At 40.5% G+C, this 13,458-nt stretch overlaps 1 protein-coding gene across 4 annotated transcripts in view; it reads right to left on the bottom strand.

The window, feature by feature from the left end:
* Positions 1–13,458, bottom strand: part of LOC146679971 (uncharacterized) — a 94,121-nt gene that overhangs the window by 57,512 nt on the left and 23,151 nt on the right. The window lies entirely within an intron of this gene.

The raw sequence follows: 13,458 nt of genomic DNA, 5'->3' as shown, positions 1-13,458 counted from the left end.
AAATAAATGATCAAAGAACATGATCATAGTTGGGCATAATCCCAGCTGGAAAATCAGAGAAGTCGTTTATGAAGTTCTTGTTGTATTTCGGGAGGCGATAGATGAGGCGCAGAAAACCGGTTTTGTGTGACTCACCTCAAGCGAGGTAAGTTCGAAGCTGGAGAATGAAGGCTTCAGAAAACACTGCTTACATTTGTCATCCTTTTTGTAAATAGCCGCTGTGCCTCCACCTCCGCCTGACGTCCGTGGCGAGTTAAAATAGCAGCAATCCACTGGTAGAAGTTTAGACAGAGCACTGGACTCGCCACCACTCAGCTACGTCTCAGTCACACACAGGAAATCCAGATCACGGGAACCGAAAAAGTCCCGAAGATCAAAAGTGTCATTCAAAAGCGATCTGTCACTCACCAGGCCAATCCTGGCAGGAGCTGGAGCTGGAGCACGGGCTTCAGCAAGTCGAGAAATCCGACGCAGCGGCCTCAGGTTTCACGGTGGGGGTCATCAAAGCCGACCACGGGCACTAAGCAGACATCAACAGGAAGCAGGAAATGCCGAGACACAAACAATCTTGGGAACAATCCATGTGCTGGTCAGAAAACAGCAGAAAAATTTCTTCGGGAAACCTTCAGCTTCAACAGCTGTAGCAGTCCCCCGGACCAAGGAAGAAATAGAGAGAGCTTTGATGGGTGCAGTAATTTTTACATTACCACAAAAACTGGTCTGAGCTGGAAGTGCAGCTTGCCGCTAACTAAGCAACAGAGCCCTGTACTGGAAACTACGTGTAGCTGCTCAGGCTTAGATCAATAAACAAAACTGGACCTTTACGCTCCCACCAAATCATGTATTATAAACAACATTCTATACATGATTTCCAGCTTTAACATATGCACATTACTACAAGAACAACACAATTTCAAATACATCATCAATAAACCTTCGCTAAAATACGCCTGGTGTGACAGTATTGATTGAAACATCAATTAGTTATTTTCTAATAGAACTACAAGCTTTTGAACAGGTCGCTCAACTATGTGAGGTTTGTGTGCTGTTCCCTGCTTCTTTGTTAAGCTTCGATCACCAACTTGAAGCTTGACTGTGTGGACCAAACCATCATCTTCTTCTGATGCTTCAACCACTCGAGCCAGTTGCCACTGATTTCTGTGAAGCATCTCTTCTTTGATAATGACTATGTCATTGACTTTAAGATTTCGATGTGGTACGTGCCACTTTTCCATCTACTCCAAAACTGCTCAGTGAGATACTGGACTCTGCGCCACCGTTAACTTGCATATAAGTCTTCTTTCGCGAACTTTCATGGTGAAGGCAGTGCAACCTTTGATTTCATCACTATCAGGTGATTTGGAGTTAGAGGTTCAGGAGATTTAGGATCATTGATTCCATCGACGCTCAGTGGTCGGCCATTAACGATAAACATCGCCTCATAGAATAGAGTTCTTAGAGAGCTGTCATCCAGCCTGCCTTGGCATTGAGCAATGGTGGCATTGAAAACATTGTGGATGGTTCGAATCTGTCGTTCCCACACACCTCCGGCGTGGCTAGCAGATGGGGCACTGAAGACAAACTAACACTGTTTATTGGCAAGGAATGCTTCTAAGGCATCTGTGTCATATTGTTTAAGAGACTCTTTGAGCTCATTTTTGGCTCCAATAAAGTTTGTACCCTGGTCACTGTACAACTTACAAACAGCTCCTCTTAAGCTGATGAAACATCTCAGAGCGTTGATGAAAGAGTCAGTAGAAAGATCCTCAAGCATCTCAATTTGGACTGCACGTGAGGAAAGACATGTAAAGAGGAGTCTGTATCTTTTATGCTCTTTGCGACCTTGTTTTGTGACAAATGGTCCGAAACAGTCCATTCCACAATGCATGAAAGGATCTGAGATTTCAACTCGTTCCTTTGGAAGTTCAGACATGCGTTGTTCTTCTGGTGAACGTCTTGGTTTTCCACATTGAACACATTTGCTTATAAGTTTTGCAACTTCCTTGCTCCCACCAATCACCCAAAATCCGTTTGATCTGATTTCCATGAGAGTTTGGCTTCTACCTTGATGACAAATCTGTGCATGAAAAAGAGCAATGATCAACTTTGAAATGTGATGGTCTTTTGGGAGGATGATGGGGTGTTTAAGTCCCTGACAGAGTGTTGACTTCTTAAGTCTTCCTCCAATACGGAGAAGTCCTTGATCTAGTACTGGATCTACTCTAAAGAGGGGACTTGAACTCAGAAGGTTATTTCCCACCTTCAACACTTCCATCTCTCGAGAAAAGGCCTGCTGCTGAAGAAGCTTTTTTATTATTTTATTATTGTGTCGGCAGCTGTTTTCCGTTCGTCTACTGTTACAAAATTGCCATACTAAGCTTTGCTGGATCTCAGTCTTTTTTATCCTTGCAACCATTTTAAGGAGCATTGACCAGCTTGAAAGCCTTGACAAATGGCTGAGGATATTGTCTTGTTCACTTGTTTGAGTTGTGAGAGCTTTGAGTGCTTTGACGTCTGGATCCCCTACTAACAACACAGCTGACGGGCTGGGTGCATATGAAATGTCATGTTCCCACAGAAACTTTGGACCAGACAACCAACATGTTGACATGATCTCTGATGCACTGAGCCCTCTACAGGCGTAATCTGCAGGATTCTGAGCTGGTGTCAATGTAGTGCCACTGTTTGGGATCTGTAGTTTGCCTAATTAACTGGACACGGTTAGCAACATAGACTTGGAACCGTCGTGACTCATTGTTAATATAGGCTAAGACTACTTGGGAGTCAGTCCAAAAGAACTCTTCATTAATGCACATCTGAAGCTCTGCTTTTAGCATGCTGCTCATTCTGGCTGATATGACTGCGGCTGAGAGTTCTAATCGAGGGATACTTGTGACCTTGGTAGGTGCGACTCTTGCCTTAGCCATAACAAGACTACAGTGGACCTTCTCATTGCTGAGGTACTTAATATAGGAGCATGCACCATATCCTAAATCACTAGTATCACAAAGGTGGTGCAGTTCCACCGTTACAATGTCTGTTAGTTCTGGTGGGTGGTAACATCTAGGCACTGCAACCGATTTTAGTCTTTCCAAACCATCTTTCCAGTCCTCCCACCGTGAACGCAAGTTGTCAGGAAGGGGGTCATCCCATTCAGTGTCTCTGTGACACAGTTTCTGTAGGATACCTTTGCCTCTTAAGGTGAAGGGAGCTACAAACCCTGGTGGGTCGTACAGGGATGAGATCACTGACAGTATGCTCTGGCGAGTAGGAGGCTGGTCCTTAGTGTTTATTTTGAAATTGAAAGTGTCATTTTTGATTAACCACTGGATGCCGAGCACATGTCCTTCAGCTGTTGTGTCAGATTTGAGATCGAGCGGTTCTGTGGTGTCTGCTCTGTCTGAGGGTTCCAGCTGTGAATTGCATCGCTTTAGTTTTGAGTTGAACTTGTGCAGATGCAGACCGCCAAGTCTACAAAGTGCTTATGTTTCGGTGATGAGTTCTTGTGCCTCTATAACTGATGGGACACTAGTTAGACCATCGTCTACATAAAAGTTCATTTCAACAAACTCTGAGGCCTTAGGATAGTCTGCTCTGTGCTGTTGTGCTAAGTATTTCAGACCGAAATTAGCACATCCGGGGGAAGAACTGGCACCGAATAGATGTACAGCCATTCTGTATTCTCTGGGTTCTGTATCTAATTGTCCATCCTGCCATCACAGAAATCTCAGATAGTTGCGCATGTCTGGACATAGGGCTGGGCGATATGGCCTAAAATCCATATCCCGGTATAATTTGAAGCACGTGCGGTAACGATATATATCGCGATATATTCTTTTCTTCTGTATAACGTATTTTCCACACTATAAGGCACACTTAAAATCCTTTAATTATCTCAAAAATCGAGAATGTGCCTTATGTATGAATTCTGGTTGTGCTTACTGACCTCAAACCGATTTTGGCGTGCAGAAATCTGTTAAAAAATGTTTTACTACAAGTTTGGTAAGCCGCCCTGCTTGATGGATTGTCAGAGCATTACGGCTGCTGTGGTGAGAGCTTCGCGGAGTAATTTGGGTCCAAAACTCCGTCCGCTTCGGGTCCCAAAGTCAAACGAACACTGAGAGTTAAAAACGGTCTAAATTCTTTCATCTTTAATAAAATGATCAGCGTTGCTGCTTTACCAGGTGTAACAATTACGTTTAACATCCAGGCATCCATGAAAACAGAAGTTATTAAATTTAATGGAGTTACAAGTTAACAGGAAGTTAGCTTGCTAGTTTACAAATAAACATGACATACCATGTTCTGACCGAGAGATTTTGGAAACTAATTAAAACGTACAGCTCTGCTACCACTTCCGACATAAATGAAGACAGAAAACTAAACAACAGTGGCATTTGCAGGGTTACTTAAGTTGGACTACCTGGTATATAATGTCGTGCTATGTGATTGCTAGCGATACAGCTATGTTAGCATAACATTAGCACAGTGAAGCTGGAGGATGAACGCCAACTTTTTTTCCACTCGATAAAAGTTAGCGTGACGGATTCTGGTGGTGAGGGACAAATGCAATCGCATAGCAGGATGCTATACACGGGGAAAACTTCAGTCAGGAGAACAACTGAGATTATTCATCCACAATACGAGGTTAGTTATTAACCCTTTATGACCTACCATAGAACCAAGTCCGCCAGAGCTTAGTTTATATTTTTACATGCTGTAGTGCCATTTTTGGGAGCATTTCAAGTTGCTATACATTAATACAACTGCTATAGCCCAAATTTTAATAATATTTATGCATTAAATCCATAGTAACCACATAAATTGCAAAAAAGTGCAATAAACTACAGAAAATCTTTTTTTTTTTTTACATATATTTCTAATTAGAGAAATTTAAGAGGTTTAGCCCTCAAAACTTTAAATACAAAAAAGTTCCAAAAAATTGTTTACAACCACAGGAAATTTATTTTGAGTGTCTTCATAGTTTTATTTTTGAGATACACCAATTTTTATATACTGCAGAAAAAACGAAAATCGATCCTATGATGCAAATTTGCAAAGAAAACAGCATGTGCATCAAAATAAACTATTTAAAGCAGTGCAATTTGAGTTCCAGAAACTATTCAGAAAAGCATAAAGTCAAACATGACAAACACCAGTATAGGCTTTTAAGGCCTACAAGTAAAAAACTACATTTTCCGCAAAAATGACGGTCAATTAAGGTAAATACAACCACGTCACTGTTATAAAAAAGACACACAGCTTATCATCTTATAGTTCTAAAATCGCTGTTGTTAATTCGTTTGCTAGATTAGCCGCTAGCATACGCACTGTGTTGGAGGCTTGTTTCTAGCTAGTTAGCGATGCTACACACCTGTTACTCTAATAGTTTGTATTATTGAAGGATTCAGCACTTCTTATGTTTTTTTTAAATCCATTTTTAGACAGCGATGAGATCAGCTGCACACTCCACAGAGGCCCAGAGTTACTGTTAATATTAAAAATATATGCTGTCCTTTGAGATTTTAACATAAGACTGTGAGTGTAATGGATCTAAAACTGTTTAAATCTTCAGAGCCTTCTACAACCTGGTAACATGGAGACTTTAAAAACAGCAGCATGAGGTTTCAGTAGTGTAGTGTGATTTGTTCTTTTCATTTAATAATAATCTAGGGCTGCTCAATTAATCGAATTTTAATCACGATTACAATTTGGGTTTTCAACGATCATTAAAAATGACTGAGATGATTATTAGCCCCTCCCTCATGCTTTACTCTTGCGCTGCTCCGTGTGGCAAATCGAGCGCACCTCTCTGCATTTCGAACACGCGTCACAACAATTAAGAGGACCCGAGGGAAGCTCGGAAAGCTAAGCAGAAGTTATTTGGAGAGGAGAGTGACTGCCGTTGGTTGAAAAAAGAGGTAAAAAAACCCAAAAAACTTCAGTGGTGTGGAAACATTATGGGTTCGCGGAGTCAGACGTGTATCAAGTAGACATAGTGTGTAAACTTTGCTACGGTGTCGTAGCTGCACCACAGAGCAACACTGCAAAGTTCACTAAACATAGATGTTTACATTTTTCATTTATTTCTTATATTGCAAACATTTGCACTGTTATCAGTATTTTTACACTATTTTATATTCTTTTTTAAAGTCATTCAATACATTGTTATTGTTAACCTTTTAAAGCCGGTCAGAGCAGCACGCTCCGTTTTGTGTAACTATTTTTAAATCCCTGTAGAACCTGAACCATGTAAGCTAGCGCAATAATTTTTTTTGCATATATGAAACCAGAGGAGTTGTACTTACATCTTATGCCATCAGCTTGTCCTAGGTCCCGGTTTCCTTCCACATAAAGCTTTGCAAAAATTGCATAAAAAGTGCTTGCAGGAACAAAAACATAATAATCCAGAAACACGCTTTGCCGATCCGATCAGCTGTTCGTAATACTTCCCACTTTGAACAAGACGTCATGTCCGCCATTTCCTGCCCGAAACCGGACGTGACGTCATTTTCGCGGAAAATGTAGTTTTTTACTTTTAGGCCTTAAAAGCCTATACTGGTGTTTTTATAAGTCATGTTTGACTTTTCTGAATAGTTTCTGGGATGCTTAGAACTCGAATTGCACTGCTGGAAATAGTTTATTTTGATGCACATGCTGTTTTCTTTGCAAATTTGCATCATAGGATTGGTTTTCATTTTCCTGCAACATATAAAAATTGCTGTATCTCCAAAATAAAACTATGAAGACACTCAAAATAAATTTCCTGTTGTTGTAAACTATTTTTTGCAACTTTTTTGTATTTGTATTTGTATTTTGTTTTAAGGGATAAGCCTCTTAAATTTCTCCAAGTCGAAATATATGTAAAAAAACAAACAAAAACGATTTTCAATTTTTTTGTAGTTTATTGCACTTTTTTGCAATTAATGTAGTTACTATGGACTTAATGCATACATATTATTAAAATATGGGCTATAACAGTTGTATTGATGTATAGCAACTTGAAATGCTCCCACAAATGGCACTACAACATGTAAAAAAAAATACTATAAGCTCTGGCGGACTTGGTTCTATGGTAGGTGTTAAAGGGTTGAATAAATATCATCAAATAATCTAGATCTCAATTTCAGTGAAAATAATCGTGAGTATCATTTTTGCCATAATCGAGCAGCCCTATAATAATCCATATTATATCAACAGCTACATTCACCCTGGAGAGAAACTAGTGAGGGAGACCATCAGGACCAAGCTGAGTTTCCTGGGTCCAGAGGTTTGGAGAAACTTCTTCCCTTTCTTTCATCACAGCTGTCCTGTGCCAGAAGTTCTGTTGACCCACTGAAAGAGGCATCATTTAAGAAACAACAGGAAGACTGAAGCTCATCGCATTGATCAAGCAGAACTCATGATCTTCACCAGCAGCTCCCTGACAGGGAAATCTTCAGCACCCCTCCGTAGGCCCGCCCCAGGTGATGAATAAACCCAGCATTTCATGAACACTGTGATGGTGACCTTTGCTTTGTGTAATGTTATAAATACTCTGATACTCCCCAGAGGCTCCGGACTTTTACATAAACATAATATATTCAGTCCTGTAGAAAGTTATATATTTAAAAATATATGATCCTCTCTGGTTACTCTGGTATGAATAACTCTGAATTACTGTATGGTAAATAACACTATCTGCAAAAAACTGTGAAAGAATTCCAGATGACAAGTTTGTAGTTCAACATAGAAGTGATGACCTTTGACCTTCATCAGGTTTTATTAAATTGTGTTAGACAAAATCTCATATGCTCTTCATGCAGCTGAGTACATCAAGTGTTTAAAACGGAAGCTGTGCAGGTCTGAGATCAGCAGCTCTCTGAAACACCAAATTGAGGTCCTGTTAATGCTGATATATAGTGACACAGTTACATGGGTGATTAATCCTTTTGGTTTTTTGTCTTTAACTTTATCAATGAAACAGCTGCATCTTTCATTAACCTTTGTACTATTTTCATCAGTTAATTTTGCAGTTAACATATGAACATGTTGGATGATCTGTCTGCTGTCACTGGGTGGTGCTGAGGTCTGAATCTGAGGGCAGCTCCTGTAATCACAAAGACAACAGAACCATCCATCCATCCATACATTCGCTTCCGCTTATCCTTTTCAGGGTCGCGGGGGGCGCTGGAGCCTATCCCAGCTGTCATAGGGCGAGAGGCGGGGTACACCCTGGACAGGTCGACAGTCTGTCGCAGGGCCAACACACAGGGACAGACAACCATTCGCACTCACATTCACTCGCACATTCACTCGCACATTCACACCTAGTGGTAATTTGGATTATCCAATTAACCTATCCCCACAAGCTGCATGTCTTTGGACGGTGGGAGGAGGAAGCCGGAGTACCCGGAGGGAACCCACGCAAACACGGGGAGAACATGCAAACTCCACACAGAAAGACCCCATCAAACTCAAATATTAATTTTATCCCTCAAAATTGAAATAAAGCTGATTCTTCTGTCCTCACACACTCAGGATCTGAAGTTCTTCCCTTGCATTTTTTTCAGTATTACAGTACACTACAGTACTTTAATCCATAGTTCCTGATTAATGAGGAGTTACTGAAGTACAAGCTTTAAAAAAAAAATGTTACTGTCTTTACAGATGTGGCAAGAGACTGAAAACATGCTGTTGTTTGCACATATTTAATATTCAGCTCTGCACAGGAGCTGCAGGAGGGTGCAGCCTGTTGTTTATAAAGTATAATACTTGTAATAAAAGTACAGTAACAGTAATTAGTGACTGAGCAGCCCGGAGCGTTTCTCTTGATTTCTTTAGTCAGGGTAAATTCATTCACCTGCATGGGTTAGCTAAACGAACCCTGACAGCCGAGTGCTCATTTTAGCTAGCTAGGTCTCAGGAGCTAGCTAAGGATGGTAATTACGGAGTAGCTTACAAACACATTTAACTTACCAATCTCTAGGGGGGCTAGTGCTGATGGGCAGTCATAACCAATCAATAGACCTACTTCACAGTTCTGCAATGGCTGTAACTTGTTAGCTAAGCCTTCAAGGTGTGACCACTGAAATGCAGTTTCATTGGTAGGGATATGAGACGTGTCAACTGGGTTAAAGTCACGAGAGTAGGCTTGTTCTATTCGGACACGAGTCTCAGAGTCAAACCCACGCACCTGTTGTTGGCAAGTTTACTTGCAACAACTGTGTCGACGGAAGTCATGGTGCTAAGCTTTAACTGCACTGGTTGGGCATTTACATTTAGTTCTGAGGCCAAATCCTCTAAAATAAAGGATGAGTCACTCTGGGTGTCAAGCAGGGCATATGTAAGTATTTCTTTCTCAGGCTCAGATGCAACTGACACAAATACTGGTACTATGCTGGATGTGGAAGATGTTTTGCTTGTTAGTACATGAGTCATAACATTATGCACTTCCTTGTTTGCACCTTCATCTGGGGATTTAGAATCCTCAGTTTTCCTTTCTTTAGGTTCATTCGCTCTTTTTGTGTGTAGACAGGTGGGGTGACGCCGGCCACACTTACTACAGGAGTGACGTCCTCTGCATTCTTTGGTTACATGACCCCTTCTCAAACATCCAAAGCAGAGAGGATTTTCCTGAATGAAAACTTTCTTGTCATCACTAGTTTTCGCTGCAAAAGCAGGACACTTAGCTATGCCATGCGATTCTTCTTTGCAAAACTAACATGGGGGTTTAGGTCTAGAAGTGGATACTGGGATTGGTGGAGACTTTGGTTGAATGGTAGTACTGAGTGCCTTCGCTCTTTTAACGTGCCGCTCTTCTGATGCCCTTTCGTTCATTAGGAATGGTGAGGCAACAGGATTGCAAACTACTTTAGCTTCGTTTTGTATGAACTTTGTAAAGCGAGCGAAGTTGGGGTAGTCTTGGCTTTTGTCTAGCTCCTCCACTACAATGTGGCTCCATCTCTGCACTATCCACTCAGGCAGTTTTCTTAGAAGCTTGTGATTTTTCTCACAATCAATAAGGATATCTAGTCCTTTGACTTGGGGGATAGCCTCTGCACAGCTTTGGAGAAAATCTGCAAACTCCCTCAGTGCTATAGGATCATTGGCAGCTATTTTAGGCCATTTTGTGAGTTTAGCCCTAAAGGCTCTTTGGATAACGAATAGGCTGCCATACCTTTCCTCTAGAACGCTCCAAATGCCTGCGTATGTCTGCTCACTGTTGGGGAAGAAATATCCCTCTACTGCCTTTCGTGCTTCACCTGCAAGATAGCTCTTTAGATACAACATTTTCTCACACACAGGTAGAGGTTTGTCACCAATTAGTGCCATAAAGGATACCTTCCAATCCATAAACGTTAGGGGGTCGCCACTAAAGATGGTGGGCTCATGTACAGGAAGCCTGTTTAGGGTAAGAGCGCTGGCAAGGGCTTGAACTAAGCTAAGTTCTTCTTGTTCTGGAGTAGTATTGTGAGGTCTAAATGTCGGTACTCTTTCCTTTTAAAGTCGATCATTAAAGAGCTGATTGATATTTTCCTGTCGTTTAGCAATAACTTCCCAAATGTCAGTTGTAAGCACTGCACAAGCATCATTCGCTTAACAATGTCTGGCGTCATGGATTGGCTGCGGCGAATGGGTTCATAATGCTGTTGTACTACAGCGTGCTTGTCTCTTATGTCATGACTGATATTATTTAGTTCTTTAGGTGAGCAGAAAGTTTTCAGCTTTGTTCTGATTTCTTTAGCTGCCTTCTTCCAAGTGTCATAAACCTTGTTAAATGCCTTCTCATTTTTCTTTGCCTCATATTCCTGCATTTCTTTACCTTTTTCAGTTAAATGCCTTTCCCGATTGCTGGTTCTCACTCTTTGTTGCTGTGAGTCGTCGGCTTCTTCAGCAGGGTTCAACATTTTGTTACTGTAATGTGTATGTTGCTCTATGTGATAACGTCTGGACTTACTTTAACTTTTTGGAAACAATGCTCACATCAGACGTTTACATCACATAAATAAACAGATTAGCACCCACATATTAGACAAAATGTAACTGTAAATCCTGCTGATATACCATAACGTTACTTTCAAGAAGAATAAACCAATACAATTTAAAGATTGTAATTACTTAGTGCAATACAGTCAAAGGAGCTTGCAAAGAAAAGCGTCTGGACTTCTTTAAGTTGCTTGAAGACGTTTCACCTCTCATCCGAGAAGCTTCGGATGAGAGGTGAAACGTCTTCAAGCAACTTAAAGAAGTCCAGACGCTTTTCTTTGCAAGCTCCTTTGACTACGATGACCTGGATGACTGAGAACCTTCACAGACTTAGTGCAATACAGTATACCTTTAAGGCTGTAAACCACAAAATATTTAAGGCAAGTTACTCTGAATTAGTGTGCAGACATTTTAACTTTGTTATCAGCAAAGTCCTTAATGGGCATAACACCTGCACCTTTGTAAAGTGACCATCAGAGTTCAAAGTGGAGGTAGGCGATGAAGCAATGATGATGTCGACTGGTGTAGAAATCTCTCACAGCTGACACACGGACCCAGCTCGACAGGCACGGGCTGCACTCATCTGGCATGGCAGCTAGCAAGTAGTCTTCACTCAGCGACCGAGTTTTCACTGTAGCAGTCCCCCGGACCAAGGAAGAAATAGAGAGAGCCTCGATGGGTGCATTAATTTTTACATTGAGATTCATTCAGAATCTAACAGTGCTGAGGTGCGCCAATGCACCGTGAAAACTAAACAAAAACACAAAGTACATTTTCTTAGACGCTTATTACAAATAATACAATAAAATATCAACTAAGCAATCAAATACAAGCTGGAAGTGCAACTTGCTGCTAACTAAGCGACAGAGCCCTCTACTGGAAACTACGCGTAGCTGCTCAGGCTTAGATCAATAAACAAAACTGGACCTTTACAACAGTCAATATCATTAATGTAAATTGCAATACAAAGTTATGGGACGCTTAAATGTAGTTTCAAAAGGATTACATCCGAGGCTTGGAATTATTGTGAGATTATTAAAGTTTTAAATTGTGTAACAGATACATATATAAAATAAAAAATATGAAATGTTGATTTGAAAACCTTTAAAACATTAAATAACACCAGCTACAGTAGTGGCGGTTAATTGTTCAGGAGAACAGTTTCCAGTATGTTGGCTGATCAATTTTTTGCATTTAAAGATAATCGTTACGCTGATTTAACGCTTTACAAGAAGTGTTTTTCATTATTATTTTATATTCATATTTACATACACTTTTTATATTGTTTATTGTGTTGTTGGACTAGAAAGTTTTTAAGTCAACAGTGATAAAAATTTAATGGGATTTAGTTGCATTTAATTTGTATGCAAGAAAAATGTTAAAACGTAAGTTACCACAAACCAGGCACGTGCAGAGGGGGGGCTAGAGGGGCTTGAGCACCCGCCCCTTTCCTGATGGATGCCCAAAGTGCCCTTTTGTTGAGGCAACTATTTTTTTTAAAAAATTATTATTTTTTAATGTGTGTGTGCGTGCGGAGTCCTGTCTGTGCCCTTCAACAATGATATTTAACTATTAATCACAGTTTTGCTAAATAAAAGGATCTGGCTTGCATCAGTCATATGATCACATCTAACCAATGATCGCCCTTGTCGGCAGAACGCGCTGGTTACGAGCCGGGAACGAGCTCACAAAGAGCACGCGCATTTTTTGCGGTCCGGAGCTGTAGGAGAAACACAAGTTAACTCAGAGACACAGACTGATGCGACAAAACCAGTAAGTAGGTGCACAGCGTGCACTGTAGTGTGTAGCACACAGGAGTATTGGCTTAATTATGTACACGTTGGTAAGCTGTCTTGTTGCAACTGACGAACTGAAACAAACGAGCGTGCTGTGTGTGCAACAGCGCGACAAACATTACCTGTCCTTTTATTAACTGCACAGGTAGTGCTGGTCACAGCTGCTGGCTACCTGTGTAAGGCTGTCATGGGTCTGTAGCTCTGTCACCGTTTTAGGGAACATATTTAGTTTTAAAGTAAGTTTCCGGGCTTTTCCTGCCTTTCTGGAGGGATTATATTTCACTAAAAAACGATCTAATATGCATGTCCACATAATAATAATTATAATTATAATATATTAAAAAACACACGCTGTATTTTAAAGAACATACATTAAGAAGCAGATTATATTAGATTTATATTTTAAATAAGACAAAGGTTGGATTTTACAGCAGTAAAATGATTGTATCTCTACAGTTTAAACATGTAATAAGCTTTGCCCTGCACAGAGTGGATAGTGAAACAAATGGAATCATCATAAATACATTATTTCATATTTATTACTTCCCCCTCCTCATTGCTTTATTATTGTAGCTCTAGTAATAAATAATAATGTAAGGATTCTGGATCAGCACCATGATGCCCATAGTATATACAGTATTCTGAAGAAGGTCTAAAATGTCACTGTGTGTGCATGTGTGTGTTTTATTTAGAT

This window comes from Copadichromis virginalis, linkage group LG23 (genome assembly GCF_057382275.1).
Source record: "Copadichromis virginalis isolate Kocher_CV1m ecotype Utaka linkage group LG23, C_Virginalis_male_GT1.1, whole genome shotgun sequence".
Taxonomy (NCBI): Eukaryota; Metazoa; Chordata; class Actinopteri; order Cichliformes; family Cichlidae; genus Copadichromis; species Copadichromis virginalis.
Note: the sequence above shows the minus strand (reverse complement) of the source record. Positions and strands in the feature narration are given on the sequence as shown.